Consider the following 16,446-nt stretch of genomic DNA (forward strand, 5'->3'; position numbering starts at 1 on the left):
TGCAGGTTTGTTACATATGTATACATGTGCCCTGTTAGTTTGCTGCACCCATTAACTCCTCATTTACATTAGGTATTTCTCCTAATGCTATCCCTCCTCACGCCCCCCACCCCATGACAGGCCCCTGTGTGTGATGTTCCCCGCCCTGTGTCCAAGTGTTCTCATTGTTTAATTCCCACCTGTGAGTGAGAACATGCAGTGTTTGGTTTTCTGACCTTGTGATAGTTTAAACAAACTAGCAAGTTCAGAAGTCACTTTATAAGAGAAATAATGAAAAATAAAGTATTACTGACATTGGTAACAGAATAAAAGTTAGAGTTAGACAAAGTATTAACAAATAAGCTTATTTATTTATAAGAGAAGGGAAAATATTAGAAAGGATTAAATGACGTCTTGTCAACATGAAGAAAAACTGTATTATATAGAATTCATTTGTTAACTTATTATTGTGTTTCCTTGTATAATTTTCACTTGGTTTTGTCAGTTTTACTACTTGCTTCATTAGTTCAAAAACTACATCTTCATAGACCATTTCAGCTTTTGCTGTGTGGGCAGAATTATAAAACCCAGTTTCAAAATTTCAACTGAACGTTGTCAGCATTTTTCTTTGGGCTTTTTATTAAAAACAAAACAAAACAAAAAACCCCCCAAGTAATTGTGTGTGTGTGTATTTTAGCATTATCATGAATGTAATAACAATAAAATCAAACAGAATCAAATGGATAAGCAATATGTTGGACTAGCATCTCAAGTATGAAAATGGCATTGCCAACAGTGATATGATTTTTTCAAAATGGTCAACTTTTTAAAGTATAATCTTATTTCAACCTAAAATCTTACTATTGGAAAGTGTAGTGTACATTAAAATGTTCTGAAATGCCTTTATTCACATATATTAAATGGTCGTACTCATTCAGTTATCTACAAATTGGTTTTTCACTTCTGTAATTGTCTTATAGAATGTTCAGAAGTTATGCAGAATGTGAGATAATTTTCTATTGAATATGATCATTTTATCGTTGCAAGACATCAAACATCCCTGTTGCAAGCCATTAAACACCCCTGTTTCCTACCAAATAAATGTACAATAGTGATAAATGTAAAGATGTTTTTCAAAAAAGACACATTTTTTAGTTATAAAACAAGGATTTTAAAACTTGAATTGTTACAGTGAATATGTCTTAATATAGGCTACGGTCACTTTAGATAAAAAAATTACCTCACGTCTATTTTCAGTATTACTTAAAGGTATTTATGTAGTGGCAAAGAATTTTTTTTGTTTTTTGCCTAGAGGCAGATATTTTTCCACATGGCTATTTATGGTATGAAACTGTATTTAAATGCATGTACACATATAAAAGCTGCCACTGTGGCTGTAAACTATTAAAAGTTATCAAGATTAAAAAATAAATAAAAAATAATTGTTTTTCTATGAAATGTCTTTATTCAAGTCCAAATTTAGAGGTTTAAAATGCTTGAAATGAATAAAAGTGAGTGTTTCACATATTTCAGTCGGAATGGCCTTTGTCCTAGTTTTATTAGTGAAGCAGCAGACTGCATTTTTTTCGCTCTCACACACCTTCAAAAGCTGGAGAGAAAAATTTGATAAAACTTCTAGGACATTATGTGATGAAACACATTAAACACTGAAGGAGAAATACAACCTCACTGTTTATAAAAAACATATAAGAAGGAATCCTGCATACATATATCTATCAGTTTTGTATTTTCAAAAAGTATTTGCCTTAAAATGAGCTTCATTAGAATATGTGTTCTCCCACAAAGCCAAGGAAAGTAGGTTAGACAGAGGATCTGGAAGTCTACATGTGTGATGTAACTTCATTGAATACGTTTCACAAATAAGGCAGAAATGTATCCGTGTGACCCAAAATATTCTCTAAATTTTCTCAAAGCAATGTGGCCACATCTATTATCTTTTACCATGACTAGTGTTCACTCCAGGGGTTGGATATTACCTCGCCCATTTGCAGCCTCCTATCTCTGCGATTAATTATGGCTAACATTCTCAGCAGTCAAACATCTTGCAAGTGACAGCTTGAAAAGGCCTACCAGCATGATGTTCACTCTGCCACCTGACTAGCTTGTCTTCCATCTACACACTGCAGTATTTAGAAGAGCGCTTTAGTATTGTAAATTTGATCCAACATGTGTTCAACGAGATGAAATCTTCAATATTGCACTACCTGTGAATCGGGAGAATGTTAATTTGCTTCTGTAGTTTTAAGTGTATTCTCAGAGGTAGAGGAAGCCATATTATATCATTGGATTCAAGAAGTAAAGTAAATAGAAGAAAAAAAGATGTTATTCTAGTTTGGTTATGTTTATATCTTAAGTTTTCTTTTCCAGATATATAAGAACCTACTAAATACACTGAATAAAATGTGGTAGCCATGGGTTAAATATCATACTTTATGTTTTGCTAATTAATTCCAAGATACAGTAGAAAAATAAGCTCTCTTATATAATACAAAAATGATATGGGGGAAAGAAGTAAAAAATTAACTTAGAGACATCATTAATTAATTTCTTTTCTAAATGAAACACTAAATAATTTCTATTTGTTTTGACAAATAGAGAATATATTTAGAATCAATGCTTTATTACTTGGAAAGTGGAGTAAAATTTTAAATGTATTATTCAGATTGTATTATTACTATTTACTACAGATCACATACATTTGTCTTTTCTTCGTATTAGACATTAATTAATGGCAAATGTCCCTTCGAGGCCTATTTAATATGAGTAGTAAAGTATCTGGAATTTCTGAAATAATAAAAGTGACCTAAATCACCATGTTTGGTAAATTCACAACATTCAAATGGCAGGAGGGGAGTAGTGGATGTAGGGAAGGGAATGCTCATGTTCTCATTATTCCCAAACGGATTCTTACAAGTCTTCTCACTCGGCACATGGATGCATCTCAGTAACACACAATGTCTTACTTAGACAGCCACAACTGTCTGCAGTTTTTAACAAGGTACAATTCAACATTATTATTCCTTGCCACCTCAATATCAGATATTTTCTCATGTCATCTTTTACTTCTGAAGAGCTGAATTATTGATTCATAAACTGAATCCATAGCTATATATCTGTGGATGTTTTTAAATTATGTGAAAATTTTGTATATGCTTTCTTCTGGGGAAAGTATCGAACCTGGTGATTGTAACAAAAACAATCACTCGTGTTAATATTTAAGTCTTAATTAATTCAGAAAACTTTGCACACACCTTAAGGTCAGATATTATTTTGTACCCTACATATAAAAACTTTTTTTTTTTTTTGAGATGGAGTCTCACTCTGTTGCCCAGGTTGGAGTGCAATGGAGTGATCTCTGCTCACTGCAAACTCCGCCTCCCATAACATTAATGATCACTGATCAAAGATCACCATAACAAATATAATAATAATGAAATACTTAAAAAATTGTGAGGATTACCAAAATGTGAAACCAAGACACAAAGTGAGCACAGGCTGTTTATTAAATGGTACCAATAGACTTGTTTCACCTGGGTTGTCACAAACATTTCATTAGTAAATAAAAGAAAAAAAGGCCATATCTGTGAATAAAGAGAAGTGCAATAAAACATGTTTGTATTAATTTGGTTAACTTTATTCCAACTTAATGTAAACTAGTTTGTTTATTTATTTATTTATTTATTGAGATGGAGTCTGGATCTTGCCCAGGCTGGAGTGCAGTGGCGCATCTCGGCTCACTGCAGGCTCTGCCTCTGGTGTTCACACCATTCTCCTGCCTCAGCCTCCTGAGTTGCTGGGACCACAGGCGCCTGCCACCACGCCCTGCTAATTGTTTGTAATTTTTAGTAGAGACAGGGTTTCACCGTGTTAGCCAGGATGGTCTTGATCTGATCTCGTGATCCTCCCACCTCGGCCTCCCGAAGTGCTGGGATTACAGGCGTGAGCCACCGCTCCTGGCCATAAACTAGTTTTAAAACAGTTTATAAAACTCTAAAATGAACCTGGCAAATTTAGAGCAATAATAATATGATTTAAATTAGAGAAGTATTTTTTAAAAAGGTTAAATAACAAATGTCTCATTGGAATTATTCAAGTTGTTTCAAGCTCAGCTCTGAGGTTCTTAGAAACTAAAGTAAAAAGTATGACCAGTTTCTGAAGTCAAGACAAAATCATACAATCTTTAACTTAGAAAATTATCTTCTGTGTTGTGTCCTAAGCATAAAACAAATGTAAGGACTTGCCCTGACACTCTGTAAGTCGTTCCACTCCCATACGCACTGCAGAAATGTTTCCTGGCAAGAACAGCAAGTCTGAAGCCTTTTCAGCACAATAAGGAGGGATATGCTACATATAAAAAAATAGATGAGGAGGGAAAATAGCACCTTAGAGAAGTGAGAAGTCTCAAAAGAGACATGTATAAGGAGAGAAGTTGCAATTATAAAGAGCAAAATATGGAATGATGAAAAAAGACACTGCAAAAAAAGTTTTCCTCAGTATTTGCAATGCTCTTGCCACCTTCTGAAGAACGCTGGCTCCTCCTGGAAACAGGGTATTTGGACCCAGGCTTTGGAATGGAGTGACCATCTGCATCGAACTACCTTAAACTCAACTTTGTGAGCATAGGGTAAGAATAATTGTGTTACATAAAAGTCATTTTTAATCTAAAATGTCGTTCGTTAGTTTCACCAACTTTCTTTACCACTGGCCACTTGATTATATACACAGTATATAATGCATACAATGTATGAAGTATGTGTGTATGTGTTAATTGCCTATTTATGTTATCAGTAAGGTTTCCAGTCAGCAGTAGGCTATTAGTAGTTAATTTTGGGGGAATCAAAAGTTATGCATGTATTCTGAACTGTGTGGAGTGTCAATGCCCCTAATATCCGCATTATTCAAGGGTCAACTGTATATATCTTACTCAGCATAAAAGCCTTTATGAGGAAATGAAGACCCAAAGAGGCGGTTAAGAGTCCACCTCGTTATTTATTGAATTAAACATGAGTGGTTGTGAAATGTGGTGAGTCCAAGGGGCTTGGGTTACAGTAATTTATTGGTTAGAGAAGTGACTAGGAAGAAAAAGGTTAGTTTAACAAGATTTATTTGTGCAGATTTTCCTCAGCTTTACCTTCCAATCATTAATGGCAAGAACGCTATTACTTTTGGTATAGAGAATATGTATTACACATGGTAATTTCATCTCTTGTTTTTAAAAAAAAAACAGAGTTAAAGTAAGAGTGATCTTGAACCTGCCTTGAGTTTTTTTGTTTGCTTGTTTTTTTGTTTGTTTGTTTTTTTGGTTTTGTTTTTTTTTTGGGGGGGGGGCTTTGTTTTCATTGAAAATAGTCAATATGCCAGAGTAGCATATTTTGTGGTGGAATCTTTTCAACTCCTTCACTGACTTAGCAAGATTCTTGTTCAAACTGGGTTCTACAAGGACAGAGAAAAGTCTGAGGTCAGGACTAGTCAAGAAGGACTCAAATACCTGACTAAAAATTTACTCAAAGGAAAGTCTTTGTCACAGGTAGGTCAAGAGAAACTGTATTAGTAAAAATCCTCTCTATTCCTTTATTTCTTCCTAGATTAATCATTTATGTAGCAAGGATATGTTAGGAATACATTATTTTTCAACCATAAAAAGTATGTTACACTCAAGGCCATCATTAAGACACAAATTTAGATTTATAGTTTACAAGGACTGTGCAGTCTGTCTGTGTATATATTTTTTCTGTCTTTATATTAACAATATTAGATTTGGCTGAAAGTTTCATATTGTAGTTTTATAAACATTAAAGAATTTAAGCATTTTAAATGACAAGTATTGCAAATATATCCAAAGTGATGCAACTATTTAGATACTTCCTTCCTTACCCTCCAAATACATAGAAAGTATGATATATAATGTGATGTATTATAGTTTCTAAACCTGCTCCTATATGTGAAGAGGGAAATATAGTATCTTTATATGAAGAACTTCCATACTTTTTATCATATAGTAAATATCTGCTTTCCAAAAATATACCCTATGTCACCAGTAACCAGTTTTTGTTTTTGTTTTATTAATAGATTATATGTTCTAAGATTTCAGGACAGTAGTAGTCTCCACTTATCCATGGAGAATATGTTCCAAGACCCTCTGTGGATGCCTGAAACCATGGATAGTACTGAAAGCTAATATATACCTGTACTATGATTTTTCTTATACATACCTATGATAAAGTTTATAGATTAGCCACAGAAAGAGATTAACAACATTATTTAATATAAAATTTACCAATTATAACAATATACTCCAATAAAAGTTATGTGAATATGGTCCCTCTCTCTTAACATTTCTTTTTCTTTTTTTTTTCTTTCTTTTTTGAAATGGAATCTTGCTCTGTCACCCAGGCTGGAGTGCACTGGTGCGATCTTGGCTCACTGCAACCTTCACCTCCTGGGTTCAGGTGAATCTCCTGCCTCAGTCTCTTGAGTACCTGGGACTATAGGCGGGTGCCAACACGCATGGCTAATTTTTTGTACTTTTAGTAGAGATGCGGTTTCACCATGTTAGCCAGGATGGTCTCGATCTCCTGACCTCATGATCCGCCCTCCTTGGCCTCCCAAAGTGCTGGGAGTAAGTGGGTGTGAGCCACCATGCCCGGCCTCTCTTAACATTTTCTATTGTACTATAGATCTTAGCAACCTCAGGGTATATCTATTTTTTTCTTTCCCTACTGAGAATTTTGACCTTTTCACTTTAAGGAAGCACTTTACAACTTCTCTTTGACATATCCAAATTGCTGCACATCACTGCTCTTGCACTTATGAAATACAATAAGGGTGACTTGAACACAAGCACTGTGATACCAACAGTTGATCTGATAACCCAGCTAGCTCCTTAGTGATTCACCCACAGGAAGCGCAGACAGCATGCATTTGTGGGACAAAGGGATGATTCACATTCAGTTCCACCTGGGATGGGATAAAAATCTCATCGTGCTATTCAGAACTGTGTGCAATTCACAACTTAGAAACTGTTTATTCTTGGAATTTTCCATTGAATAATTTCAAACTGCAGTTGACGACTGGTAATTGAAAACTGTGGAAAGTGAAACTGGGATAAGGAGGGCTACTGTACTATTGTTTTTCTGTACATTTTCAACTCATTTTATTTCAGAAGTAATTCTATTGTAAATTTATTCCGATTTTGTTTTTGCTTTGGTAGAACACCTTAGGAAAACTGAGAATGGTGGTCAAAAGTATAATGGTTTTAGTTGGTTACTGGGACAGCCAAAAACAATCAACCACTTACTCCTAAAGATCCTTCTACTATATAAAGGTCCCCACAGTTCAAATCACAGATATTCAGTTTACAAAACTTTGGTTGACATTATGATTAAGAGTATAAAAAGTATAAAATACTATGTTAACATTTGAACACTAATGTTCCAACAGGCTATGAAAAGGAAATGGAACATTCATACAGACAGATAAATCTTAATTTTAGTCATTGAAAATTTATAGCTAATCAATTATCAATCATGTTGGAGACAATTATGAAAAGATATACTTAAAACACCTGTTTTTTTCTTTTCCATTGGTATAGAAGGCTCCATTTTTAAAATATTGAAATAAATCATTAATTTATATGGATTATGAATTATATGTATTTGCATTCCAAAAGTAATTTTAAAATTAGGTAACTTTCAAATTTTTTAAAACTTTTCTAATTTAAAATAGACATGCCGGGCGTGGTGGCTCACGCCTGTAATCCCAGCACTTTGGGAGGCCGAGGTGGGCGGATCACAAGGTCAGGAGATCGAGACCATGGTGAAACCCCGTCTCTACTAAAAATAGAAAAAATTAGCCGGGCGCAGGGGCGGGCGCCTGTAGTCCCAGCTACTCGGGAGGCTGAGGCAGGAGAATGGCGTGAACCCGGGAGGCGGAGCTTGCAGTGAGCCGAGATTGCGCCACTGCACTCCAGCCTGGGTGACAGAGCGAGACTCCGTCTCAAAAAAAATGAAATAAAATAAAATAAAAAATAAAATAGACATTAATTTCAGTTTTTCCAGCTTCTCTTTGGCATAAATAAGTTTTATACACTGTCATTTGACTCTTTTCTATGTACTAATTTATTATTATTTAATGTTTATTATATTTTAAGCTCATTACATTAGTGCATTTTTTATAAAGAATACTAGACTAAGTAACTAGTATATTTGCTTATAAACCCAATATAAACTAAAATACTTTTCAGAAAATATGATCAACTTTACACACTAATTTTGAGATTTCAGTTGTAGCCTGAAATTAAGTTTCATAAAAACTTTAAAAGTATTTTTTAGGGCCAGGCATGGTGGCTCATGCTTGTAATTGCAGCACTTACGGCGGCAAAGTTGGGAGGATCCCTTGAGCCCAGTAGTTGAAGACCAGCTTGGGCAACATAAGAAGACTTTGTTTTTAGAAAAATTAAAATAAAATAACAAAAAATTAGCCAGATGTGGTGGCACACGCCTGTAGTCCCAGCTACTCAGGAGGCTGAAGGAGGAGGATTGCTCGAGCCCAGAAGGTCTAGGCTGCAGTCAACCATAATAACATCACTGCACTCCAGTCTAGGCAATAGAGCAAGACTTTGTCTCAGGAAAAAAAAGTCTGTTTTCCTTTACTGATCCATGTAACATAATTGTTATTAAAATGTAAAACAATGTGTGTTATATTAAAATGACATCTTATTTACAACATATTGTTCATGTGTTATAATGACAGAAAACTCTAAAAATGCCCTGCCAAAAAATAAAAGCAGAAGTATAGAAATACTTTATTTTGTTGACCAGAAAAACTTCAAATAATTTTTTATTTCTAAGCAAGAATGTCAGTATTAAAAAGGGTACTTGCTTTAGACTTTAACATTTAAAAAAAAAAAAACAGTAAAACTTTATAGGATAAAGTTAATTTCTGAAGTGAGATTGTCTGAGTTCAAGTCTTATCTGTGTCAATTATTGTGTGAACTTAAATAAATTATTATGCTATTTGTGCCTCAATTACTCATTGAAAAAATTAGTATAGCAAATGTTCTTACATAGAGGTTTTGTGAAATAAGATGATGATTTGTACAGCTCAAGACATACATTAAACACCTATAAATGTTTCTTAACATGATATTTACATCTTAAGTCATTCAAATAGCTAGAAAATGTATCTACCCAATAGGTATTTTTTTAATGACCAACTTAATATTAATAATATATTGATATTAAGAAAGAACATAGAAAAAATATGAGTGTGAAACCCTGTTTGAACTATAATAAGAACTGGTAGCATTAAGTGATACTTTATAATATCTATGTAGCTATATTCCTAATTTTCTAACCATCATCAGGGTATGTATCTATATTCTGTCTCCTAGATTGCAAAAATTTTAAATAGAAGAAAAGAAATGAGAGAGAAAAATAAATTTTTAATTGATTGATAGGGAGGATGAAGAGTAATCAATAAGTTGTAACTTGCTTGGCTTAGTATTGTTCAGTCTCTGTTTTTGTTTCAAGAAAGATCCTTCAAGATGAAGAACACATTTTGGACACACAATGCTATTCTATAATAAGAAAATTAAAGGAACTGTAGACACATGCTAAAAAATGTATCCTTTATGTATCTTTCAAAATTTTTTGTTGTCATGCCTAGAAGATTTAGATTCCAGGATTTATCTTTTCTTGAGCATTTATTCAGTAATAGCTGTAGGAAATATGCAATGGTTTGTTTTGTTATAAACACTTTTTTTAGAAATTTATGAAAATCAGTTTAATATGAATAACTGAGACAATAAAACCCATATACCATAATTTATATTATGCTAAATCTTAAAAATCTTTCTTCTCTTTTATTGTACTTCCTATACGTGCTTCAAATGAAAAATGAAGCTTTATGTGTAAATCAGAAATGGCTTTGATTATAAGTAATGGAAAATCCCAACAGATGGCCGAAAAGCAAATTTAAAGGAAATTCATTTGTGTCACATAATAAAATAACTAGAGCAAAGCCATTTTCTCTGAAACATTCTTAGCATTTTTCTCATTGTAACAAGATGTCTGTCATCACTTCAGTCTTTAAAGTCTAGGCAATATCAGGAAAGAAGCTTTGCCAACCACTTTTATCAAGGAAAACATAATGTTCTCAAAGGTTTCCAAGAGACCTTTCCTTACTTCTCACATGATGAGTTCTAATTTACAGGAATCCTGAGATATTGAGAATTGGCATTTTCAAATTGATATGTACATACAAAAAGAAGAAGGAGGATAAATTAATAATTCATCAAACATCGTCTAAACAAGGATATTCTGTACGTTTTCAAAATTCATAGATTTAGCTAGTAGCACATTAAGAAAAAAAAAAGCATGTGTCTTGGAACTTCAATATAACTATTTTGTTAGTCTGCTAATATAATAATTTGCCTCAAGTTACCACTACTGGAATCAACAGAAAGTGGTTGGTGTATTGAAAAATAAAATCTTACAAATTAAAAAAAAAATGCAGAAAAAATTTAACATGGTTGCTTAACTTTATTTTCTTGACATTAATATAGATGATTTATTAAGTATTAAAATTATACTACCCTGAATTGTAGTAGATAAAAGAACCTGAAAAAAACTAGTGAAAATCAATTATTTTGCCCAATACGCGATGCTTTTATTTTCTTGTAGCATTACTTTTTAGTTTATTATCATTTCAAAACATCCTTAAGCTTTTTCATAACTGTTTTGTTAGCATAGAATGATATTGATTGCTCTATATTTCCAAAGAGTGTAGCTTTCTATAACTATACCTAAAGTGACAGAAAATATTGATCCAAAATATAGAATATATATCTAAAATCAAGAAGAATGCATTCAATTGAGTATTCAAATATTTGATATTACTATATTTTAAAATGTGCTATTCTTCAATAATGCAGATATGTTCACATGCACATAAATCTCATAAATGACTCTTGATTCATGATCTTTCATAAGTAAATGTTGATGAAAGTGATTACCTCTTTTTTACTCCTGATGTTACCTTAATTTTTGGCAGAATCTCACTGCCTGAGAATCCCGGCTTCTACTTTGTCCTCACTCATGATGTAATAGTTGATATATAAACATTTACCTAATTGGTGAATTTTCAATAAGATACTGACCGTGAGTAGTTCAATCTTGCCTTGGATGTTGTTTTCATTTTCTTTCCTCCCACTACAGGACCTTATTTCCGAGGCAACATGCACTATGCTTTGTTTCTTCATGCCTTAAGTTAGATACATTTATACCACAGTATAACTATATGCCATTGTCAATTTCATCACAGTTCTTTGATCTTCAATAACTAAATCCTGTGATAATTTTAACTCTTTAAAAAGCAAAGCTAGAGGCATTACAATAAATGATTTTAAAGTATGTTACAAAACTATAGTAATCAAAATAGCATGATACTGGCATAAAAACCGACATATCAGCCAACAGAACAGGATAGACAACCCAGAAATAAATCCATGCATTTAAGGTCAACTAATTTTCCTCAAACAAAGGCAAGAGCACACAATAGGAAAAACATAGTCTCTTCAATAAATGGTGTTGGAAAAACTGAATGTCTACATGCAGAGGATTAAAAGTATACCCTTATCTTACTCTATACAAAAAAATTAAGTCAAACAGGAATAAAAACTTAAATGTAGAACCTGAAACAGTAAAACTGCTGGATGAAAACATAGGGAAAAAAGCTTTACGACACTAGACCAAGTAATGACTTTTTTCTTTCACTATGTCCCCAAAACCACAGGTAACCAAATTAAAAAAAAAAAAAAGGATAAAGGAGATTGCATCAAACTGAGAAGCTTCTGTACATCAAAAAGTTCAATTGACATAATAGACAATCCACAGATTCCCCTTCTAGAAAAGCATTTGCAAAATATGCATCTAAGAAGGAGGTAATACCCAAAGTATAAAAGGAACTCAACTCAATAGCAAAAAAAAAAAAAAAAAAAAAAAAAAAAGAAATAATCAAATTAAGTTCTAGCAAGCAAAATGGAAAAATGTCCCCTTCTAGGAAAATAGCATCATTACATTCTACTCCTGACCAGATATATTAGGCCAATTTTGAATTGCTGTAAAGAAAAACTTGAGACTGGCCAATTTATTAAAAAAGAAGAAAAAGAGGCTTAATTGGCTCAAAGCTCTGCAGGCTAAACAGGAAGCACAGTGTCAGCATCTACTTCTGGAAAAGTCCTCTAATGATGGGAGAGGGAAATGGGAAAGCCAGCACGTCACATAGTGAGAGTCGGAACAAGGAAGAAAGGGAGGAGGTGCCACACAATTTCAAACCACCAGATCTCACAAGAACTCACTTTCTCCCTGACACCACCAAGGGGGATGGTGTTAAACCATGAGAAACTGCCCCATGATCCAATCACCTCCCATCAAGCCACCTCCAAAACTGGATATTCCATTCCAACATAAGATTTGGAGGGCAAAAATATCCAAACCATAGCATACCATATTATGAATATCCATACACATTAATATAAATTAATAAAATCATATTTTAAATTTGTATAATTATTATATTATAGATGACTTACAATATTACACAATGATTTCTCTATTAATGGTAATTCAGAATTTTTCTGCATTTTTATTACTAAAAATACAGTAGAATAGCCAGCTATATTGTTATGCATTAAATTATGTCCCCTCAAAGTTTATGTGTTGGAGTTCTTACCCTCACTACCTCAAGATGTGACTGTAGTTGGAGAAAGAGCTTTTCAAAGAGTAATTAAGTTAAATGAAGTCATTCGAGTGAGTTCTAATTTAATGACTGGTATCCTGATACAAAGGAAAGATTAGGACACAGTTGTGTACACAGGGCAGACCACGTAAAATGAGAGCCATCTACCAGCCAAGGACAGAAGTCTCAAAAAGAAACCAGCTCTGCTGACATCTTGATCTTGTAGCCTCCTGAACTGTGAGAAAATAAAAGGCCATTCTTTTTATTTTTTATTCATTTTTTAATTATTTATTATTTTATTTTGAGACGTTGTCTTGCTCTGTCACCCGGCTGGAGTGCAGTGGCGTGATCTCGGCTCACTGCAGCCCTGCCTCCCAGGTTCAGGAAATTCTTCTGCCTCAGCCTCCCTGAGTAGCTAGGACTACAGGCACACGCCACCACGCCCAGCTAATTTTTCTGTATTTTTAGTAGAGATGGAATTTCAACATATTGGCCAGCATGGTCTTGATCTCCTGACCTCATGATCTGCCCACCTTGGCCTCCCAAAGTGCTAGGATTACACGCGTGAGACACCGCTATCGGCTAAAAGACCATTCTTTAAGCCACTCAGTCTGTGATATTTGTTATGGCAGCCCTAGCAACTTATGTACCTGAATCCTGTTTTTTAACAAGACACATTTATTATTTTGCTATATGGATATTTCTACACAGCTAAGCTTTAATAGTGGAGTTGTTGGGTTAGTATGTTTATAGACTTTTATTTAAATAGACACTGGCAGATTTCTTTCTATAATGTTTGTAACAATATGTACTATAAATGTTTATTTGCCAAGGCTTTCTCTTCTTAAGATTTCTACTAGTTTAATTATTAAAAGTTGATATATACATCTATGAATATATACATTTATGCATATATATAATACACATATACATATATGTCAATTTTATTTCCCAATAACTACTAGCAAATTTGACACTTTTTATGTTTGCTAGCCATTTAGGTTTGCTTGTTTCAGCCAATTTTTTTCATATCATTTTCACAATTTTTTTTTTGGCTAGCAGTAATTTTGCTTGTTGGTTGTGTATTTTTCCAACCTTTAATTTTAATGTTTTTAGTCTTTAAGTTTTCTGGGAGTAACTTATAAATTTCACATAGCTGCAATGTATTTGGATTCCCTAAGCTGATATTCTCTCACTTTATTTTTTATTATAAATAAAACAATTTCATGAGACAATTTTACAAAGTCTAAACTTTTATCTCTCCCCTCTCCTATGACTTTACCCACTCATTACCCTCTCTCTCTTTCTCTGCCTTTCGCTATTGTTTTCTCCTCAAATGATGAAACAATATGAGTACCTAAATATCTGCATGATAGTAAATACCAAGATGTTATTACAAAAAGATCTCACAGTTTTGGCTTATGTGTGGTAATCTGTTTCCACACTGGCCCAGGCTAATAGGAAAGCTCTGTTCTATTTGGTTATGCAGGGACCTTGGTCCCTATTTTCTTGTTGCTGTGTTATCCCCTAGGACATTGATCTCATTTTTACTCTAATTTCTGCATTCAAGGTGAAAGGTACTCACTGCCGCAAACACACTGCAGACCATAGAAAGGGAGCAAAGAAGAACTCATGAGCAAGCAGCTTTTCTTTAATTTCCAGATACTCTGAAAAGTGACCACATCAGATATGCTTACGTCGAATTAAACTGAAATCTAATCACATAAACACCCATGACTGAAACAGAGGCTGAGAAATCTACATTTTAGATATGTTTTATCTACAGATGTACTAATTTGCATTTGCTGGGATGCTGTAAAATCTCTGAGTGAATTATCTTTCTTATGCTCCCTGAATTGAGCATTTCTGCCCATTTGCAATTCCAGAAAATGGTCGTTGTTCGTTTGAATATTGTGTTCCCAAAGCAGTATCATTTTCTGGGAAATCTGAAATATGTTGACCTGTATCATTTTGGATTCTATTTTGAATTACCTCTGTTTTATATATTGCAGCTGTTTAATCACTTGGTGCTTTATTATGAATGACTTCTTCATATCTTTCTTTTTACTAATTATTTATAGATTAACCTAACTTTCTACTTTATATAGCCATTTCATTTTAATCTCAATGGCTAATCTACTCAACATAAATATATACGGATATAAAATTATGTTATTAAAGTTCTATTTTTCTTATTTCTAAATGTTTCCATGCTTTTGTTTATAATGTGGCCCCCATAATGGATTTTTTATGTATGCATATATATTTATTTTTAAACCTGTCTAAACTACTTTAATTTGAAATGTGTTGCTGTGAATAATTTGGCTGTTGATTGTGTTGGCAGTCTTATTTACTGAGGATAAGCTTTTCCTGTGTTCTGACTTGGGATGATTTATTTATCTTTAGAGCACTATTATCCGTGCTAACTGAGTGAGGTTTGACATGAACTTTGCGGTTGTGCTGTGGAAGGGAGCTTCACTTGCTCCAGAGTGTGAGAGTCAAATGGGTCCAACTCTTGCTCACTTGCCTATGGAGCCTCATACCCCTCTGGGTTGGCACTTGCTTCTGCTATCGCACATTCCAAGTGCAGGCTTGTCTGGCTTAGCCCTGCCAGCTTCATTGATTCCCACCCTTGCCCTACACCTCAGAGGCCGAGCACAGGACCTCTGAACCACTGAGTATTCCATGGGTCAACCTATCACCTGGGACACCCAAGTACCCCACCTGGTTAACAAAGGTCAAGCATAAACTCACTGTCACTGCTGCAGTTGGCTGTCACCTGCAAGTGCTACCTACAGGCCTGGAAGTCAGCCTGCACAGTCCATCACATCTGCTGACAGAAGTGCACAGTGCTTGGGAAAAAGACAAGCTTCTTACTACCTCTGCTCTCTGCTACTACCATCACCCACATCATCCCAGCTACACAGGAGACTGTGAGCCCACTCACCTGCCCAGTACTCGACTACTACAACTGGTATTTGAGAATGCCTTGGCCCTAAGGCTATTTATAATCAAGAAAACCACACTGAATATTTGCCGCTGAAGCACCCCAGGAGCGAAGCCGAATGACCTCCATCAACATATGTCCTAGTCACAGCCTGAAAAAAAAAGTCCTGCCCCAATGAAAGTAAATTGAAAAGTAAGAAGTGACTGTTTCTTCAGGTGTGAAGAAATCAGTGTAATAATACTAGAACTATGAAAAAGCAAAATGTTATGACATCTTCAAAGGGAACACAATAATTCTCTAGCAATGGATCCTAAAAAAATGAATTTTTGAAATGATATGAGACATTGTCTCTATATTCTACATTTATTTTTGTTTCAATTCTACTAGGTGAACCAGAGATATTATCAGTTCATACACATTATATTCTAGGGTGAAGCTGCTGAACCAAAGATACAGTGTGAGTGTAAATTGCTAAGTTTGCTTAAACATAGGGTTTTGCCACAAACGTTTAGTTGAGTTTCTTTTTTTTCCCTCTTGTCCCTACCCAAACTTTTAAAGCAAGGAACTAGACAGTAAGAAAATACACACACACACACATACACACACACACACACCCCCAAACAAAAAATCTTTGTACTCTCTCTGTGGTAGTTGTAAACATATGTTTGGCCTTTTGGTGGCATTTATTTTTAGCTTCATCTGTCTTATCTAGGATCATGGCCTCGTCTCATGAATTTCTGTAAGCATGAAGCCTTAGGTTT

The sequence above is a fragment of the Macaca nemestrina genome, chromosome 15 (genome assembly GCF_043159975.1).
Source record: "Macaca nemestrina isolate mMacNem1 chromosome 15, mMacNem.hap1, whole genome shotgun sequence".
Classification (NCBI taxonomy): Eukaryota; Metazoa; Chordata; class Mammalia; order Primates; family Cercopithecidae; genus Macaca; species Macaca nemestrina.